The sequence below is a fragment of the Xenopus laevis genome, chromosome 6L, assembly GCF_017654675.1.
Source record: "Xenopus laevis strain J_2021 chromosome 6L, Xenopus_laevis_v10.1, whole genome shotgun sequence".
Classification (NCBI taxonomy): domain Eukaryota; kingdom Metazoa; phylum Chordata; class Amphibia; order Anura; family Pipidae; genus Xenopus; species Xenopus laevis.
The window spans coordinates 124,919,592-124,925,958 of record NC_054381.1 but is presented as its reverse complement, the minus strand read 5'-3'; positions in this window follow the sequence as shown (position 1 = coordinate 124,925,958).

Genomic DNA, 6,367 nt, shown 5'->3' with positions numbered 1-6,367 from the left:
TGAACGTTCGGCCGTATGGCCAAACAATCCGATTACGATGCGCAATGGGCTCTGGCGGGATCGCTGGACGAAAGATGTCGGCACTCTCCACGCACAATCCGAAAATCGTACGAATCCTTGATTTGTACGATAGAATCTGTGCGTCTATGGCCAGCTTTATGCCTACTTTTTGGTTGATACGAGTCGGCAACTTATTGGCTTGTGTGGGGGGCCATACGATGGGCTTCCCCGATTGATATCTGGCTGAAAGTCGGGCAGATCTCGATTGGGCAGGTTAAAAAATCCAGTCTGATCACGACCACATCTGTGCGTCTATGACTGCCCGTATCTGATCCATTATGATCCTATCGTTGGGCCCCAGGGCCCACAATTGGATCAGCCCGATATCGCCCACTTCATGGGTTCTGAACTATAATAACATAACTATGGGCAAATTGGGGCCAGAATTGCCACTATTATGCTGTACTCACTAAGTACAGTGATTTAATACTTTATTTTTATGGTTCCCTTACCCAAAACATCTGCAGTTACATTTTTGAAAAAAATATTTAAATCCATAGGTATATAATCATTTAACCCATATTCAAGAAATGTATTTCAGCAGCACTCTGATAAAGTGAAAAAATTTAAATTTTATTCGTGCCTCAAGCTAAGCGACGTTTCGAGCTTATCCAGCCCTTTATCAAGCTGGATAAGCTCGAAACGTTTCCTTTTTCTCTGTAATAATAAAACAGTTCCTTGTACTTGATCCCAACTAAGATATAATTAATCCTTATTGGAGGCAAAACCAGCCTATTGGGTTTATTTAATGTTTACATGATTTTCTAGTAGACTTAAGTTATGAAGATTCAAATTACGGAAGGATCATTTAACCAGAAAAACTCAGAGTCCCACGCATTCTGGATAACAAGTCCCATACCTTGTTGGAAGCAAAACCAGCCTGTTGAGTTTCATTTTTTTTTTAAATTCTTTTTTGGCAGATTTAAGGTATTGAGATCCAAATTACATAAAGCCCCCTTATGTGGAAATCCCCATGTCCCAAGCATTCTGGATAACAGGTCCCATACTTGTATTAGCAATCACCAAAAAAAAACTTAAGTTTAACTGCAGTTTGCATCAACTCTAATTGGAGGACTGATAAAGTGGCCTTCCCATGAATTGTTTGCTTTGCAAGTAAGTGACAGTTTTATGGTTATAAGGGCAGAGACACACACTAAGATTTAAGGAGATTAGTCGCCCAGCGACAGTTTACATTCTAGCTGGCGGGAGGCAGTTCGGGGAGATGTCGCCCCGGAGAAGAGAGTTGTTGCCTGGCGACAAATTTCCCCGAATCTAAGCGTGTGCCAGGACCCTATAGGAGTGGTCTCTTGGAGTAGGTAAAGAATCCCTGGGTTACGTGACCCCAACTGACCATGACTTCCTCAAATCAGATGTACACTGAGATGTTGCCTCATCCTGTTGCCTGATTGGTTGATAACCCCAAACCAATAGGGATCATCATAGAATCAGGATTATGTTTGGAATGGTCCAATCTGGTGTAATAATATCAGGGTGTCACTGTTCACTTGGGTCCCCACACATGTATAAACAGTGGTACAATTTGGTTGGAAATGATCACGCCCTATGAGATACTGTATGTGTGGCCAGATCAGCCAGTTTGGATTAAGCTGTCATTTTCTAATTTCAAATAACCAGTCACAATCCCCGCAATAACTTTGTTGGTTAAATTGTTTTCATTGCTTCCCACTGAGTCAATAGATTTAACCAAGTGAATTATTTATGTCTCATGACATTAAAAACAGTTGAGCATTTTGAAATATTCTCTTATAAAGCAAGCTGGAGTGAGTTGGGTTTATTTTGCTAAACAGGTCTTATTTGTCTTCTAAACGTGGTTACTAATGTTTGCAATTTGGTGACTCGGTGGTACAAACACCCCGTCTGAGTCGATTTCTCCTGCCACTCACCCTCTTTGTATTGTGCTGAAGAAAAACCACTCGCTGCCGCAAACTGTCATAAACACAATTTAGTGTAATTTGCCATTGAATAATCTTACCTTTGCAATGGAAATTGGGCATGAAGTTTAGAATTCCACAGGCACCACTTGGGTTGATTGCAGTTGTTATCACATTGACAGGCTGTTTTAGTGAGCAGAAAACAGATGTCTCTACTTCCCGTGCCCCCCACAGTCAGGTTTCCTTACAGATGAATCACAACTTCACCCGCACTCATTTCACTCTCTCCGTGGAGCTTAGCACTGCGCTTGGGGTATGGTTTAACATAGCACTTACCTTAATGTATGTCACACTAAGAATAAAAAGTAATTAAAAAAAAATATATATATATATAGATATTTTCACTTTTTTTAATTGATCTTATGATTCTTTAAAGGGGACCCGTCACTTGAAAAAAATATTTCTTATTAAACATATTTTCTATTTTATCATATTAGTCAAGCAAAATTTACTTTAATTCCACTGTATAAATTATTTAAATCTTGCTTCATTCAGTCTGGGAATTCATAATTATAGCAAGCAGGCAGGAGCCATTTTGTGGACACTGTTATTGAGGCAAGCCTTGCATCATCTCAGAATCTTGTTTGTGCACCAGAATGGAGGACCTGATGTCCATCCCCATGCCCTGGCTACACAATTCAATGGTTAAGAAATTTAGGGAATGTGGGGAGAGCAGTGACATCTAGGAAGTGCTGAATAGAAAGTGAAAGTAACTGCCTGCCCCACCTCTATGCCTAAGGCAGGCAGGCAATATTTGATTGACAGTTGAGATTTTTAAATGTGATTACAACAGCTAGGAATGCTTTAATAAAAAACAGAATTTGGATTTCATGTATAATTTGAAAAGGACTTTTATTATACAGTTTTTTATGTCTGGGTGACAGGTCCACTTTAAAAAGAGAACTAATGAAAATTTAATATGAACGTCTTCTCATCAAAACAAGAAACATTCTGAATTCTGAAAATGTTGTACCAAAACAATCCAATTAGCCTTTACTAACCCCTCACAGGGGGCCAACCTCCTCATAATACCTCATCCATTTGTCTCCTATGATCCATTAACAACTGAGCCTGGTAAGAAGTCCTTTGTTTCACAAGGACACATTGGACTGTCCACCTCCACCAGACTGCGGATCTCCAGATTGTCCAACTCCAGACAGTTCACTTTCATAGGATTGTCCACCTCTAGAGTTTCCATCGCCACCAGACTGTCCACCTCTAGGCTATACCAAGTTTTGCTTCCAACAAGAATCATTACAGAGTCACATTTTTGTTTTCTGCAAGAGTCAATCACAAATGACATTAGATCTATAAAACAGTTTGGTCTGATACACATACTTGAACATATTCTGGTTGATCTCCATGAAAGAATCCATTTCTGCAGGAGACAATAACCAGAGAGCTGACCATACAAGAAAAGATCTGCTCTTTGACTGATATGCCCATCTTGAGGAGGCCAGCATCGGACTGATCCGAGGATACAGGTAACCAGACGAGGACTGCATCAATGAGGCAACGTGGTCCTCACCTCAAAGGGATTGCTAAACCTGCCCATTCAACATATGCCTGATTTTTTGCCATATATTAGTCAGACAGGCCTGTCACGGCCAGTTAAGCTACCAACTTGGTCTGAATGGACAAAATTGCAGCTAAAATCTGACCGTGTACGGCCACCTTAAGGGGCAAATTTATCAAAGGTCAGGTTTGGAGATTCATGCTTATTGAGTTTTCCCTTTATTTCTGGATGATTTTCCATTACAGGTTGTTTAATTTTAGTTTTAGTGATCCTGGATTTTCAAGGATTTATTATATATTGAACTTTAAAGCTATCCACTACAGATCTACCTTAAAAGACATCGATGGGAATTGAATATGAGGTTTTTGAAGATGTCAACGGACTCCTCCAATGGGTGAAGACTTCATGAAATTCTGTGAATTGGGGAAAATGACCACAAACATTAAGGAATCTTTTACCGAACTTGATTTAGATAATCCATTCAAGATCTTTCTTAAATAAGGTCAGATTCTCGATAGCACAGAGCAGACGGCCAAATAATTCTAGAAGATTTACTTGAGTTGAGGTAGACAATCCATTAAATAGAAGCCAATGTGGACCTCTTACAATTCACCTAAAAAATAAGGAAATACAAATGCTCAAGAGCAAAAACATTGCTCTCACTTGCAAGGTAAAAAGCAAGAATTTGCCCGTTGTTATACAGTATATGGTCAGCATATCCTGGCCCTCCCTTTAAATATATTTATAGGCATTTCAAACTGAATATTACAACATCAAATAAAATTGGGCTCGATTTTCACATACGCATCTCCATAAAAGACAATTGCGATGGGTTGAATATGCATGAATGCTGGGAATTTGAAAAAAAATGACCACAAACATTTAAATATAATTTATTTTATGAACTGCAATTGTGATGAACCCATTTGAGATCATTATTAAATACGGTCACATCTGAAACTACGATAAAACGATAGAGATACAAAATATTCATTTGCCAGAATTGATCACTCCATTTTTGATAAATCTGCCTCTAAGCGACCAAGACACAGTGGATGCACAACCATAAAGCGGAGTGTTGTTTTAGAACTTTCAGTTTATTCAACATAGTGATAATGGCATCAAATCCATTATTTAAAGAAAAAAATTATAAAAAAAACCAAATACAGGTATGGGATCCATTAATTGGAAACCTGATATACAGAAAGATACAAATTATGGAAAGGCCATATCCCATAAACACCATTTTAATCAAATAATTTTAAAAATGATTTCCTTTTTCTCTGTAATAATTAGGGATGCACCAAATCCACTTTTTTGGATTCTGCCGAACTCCCGAATCCTTCGCGAAAGATTCAGCCGAATACCGAACTGAATCTCGAACCCTAATTTGCATATGCAAATTAGGGGTGGGAAGGGGAAAATATTTTTTACTTCCTTGTTTTCTGATAAAAAGTCACGCAATTTCCTCCCCACCCCTAATTTGCATATGTAAATTAGGATTTTGATTCGGTTCAGCCTGGCAGAAGGATTCGGCCGAATCCGAATCCTGCTGAAAAAGGCCGAATCCTGGATTCGGTGCATCCCTAGAAATAATAAAACAGTAGCTTGTACTTGTTCCAAACTAAGATATAATTAATCCTTATTGGAAGCAAAACCAGCCTATTGGGTTTATTTAATATTGAAATAGGTCCTATACCTGTAGGCTAAATGTTGACTTGAAGCGTTATTTTCTTTTAACAGACAACATGTTTAGCATTAAATTAAGGGTAAATAATATCACCAAGTATATAGGGTTCCACAGTCACTGTACATAAAAGACTGCATTGTATGAAATATACATTTACTAGAATGAAAGGAACTATATTATATATATATATATATATATATGCAGGGTAAGGGCTTATCTGGAAACAAATGTCGGACATATTACAATTGCATTTTGGGAAATCAGGATGTTCAGAAAAAAGCTTAACAATGAAAATAGTGAGCAGCAAATCCGACATAAAGCAAATATTAAAATCAAATGTATAAATGAAAATTCCATGGACTCCTTCACCCTCACTAACAGAATTGCTCCACCAAATGTCACTGGATGAATACTGCCGCCCATAGACAGGTCAACCCCTCGTTCCTTCTTGTACCTTTCTATTACCGGAGTGATGTTAGAAAATAACTGGCAGATAGGTGAATTTAAACATAATTAGGAGAATAATTAAACATAAGGATGAAGAGACACAGGCGAGTGGCTTGTTATGTAGATACAGTATATTGCACTTTGGTGACTGGTGAAATCATAGATCAGGACTCCCAAAGTCACTGGCAGTTGAAAGGATTAGTGCTGTCCATCAATATTATTTGTCGCACCCTGATTATATTTGCCCTTTCATATGATAATCAGCATTCACTAACAGTCACTAGGGACATTATCAGACGCTCCTATACATGAGGGGAACCTAATCACTCAGTTACCCATCAGTAAACTAGATATTGAACAACTTCCGATATTCCTACTCCATTGTTTGTCAATATATTTAGCTGGGGGAAGGCATTACTTGATGGATCTAACAACAAAAGGAAATCTTGAGTTTAGAGATTACGGGGGGGGGGGGGGCGGATTCTATCCAATGAACCAAAGACAACCAATAAGATGCTTGCATTTCAACAGGTGACAAGTAAATGCTACCTGCAGATTGGTTGCAATGGATTACTGCCCCTGGGCAAACATATTGCTTTTTATCACATAACCCCATCAGTGTGCAGCAAACTGGAGACACACTCAGAAGGACATGGAATATTTAGCGCCGTCTTAAAGATAATAGTAAATGATTAAGTGCCT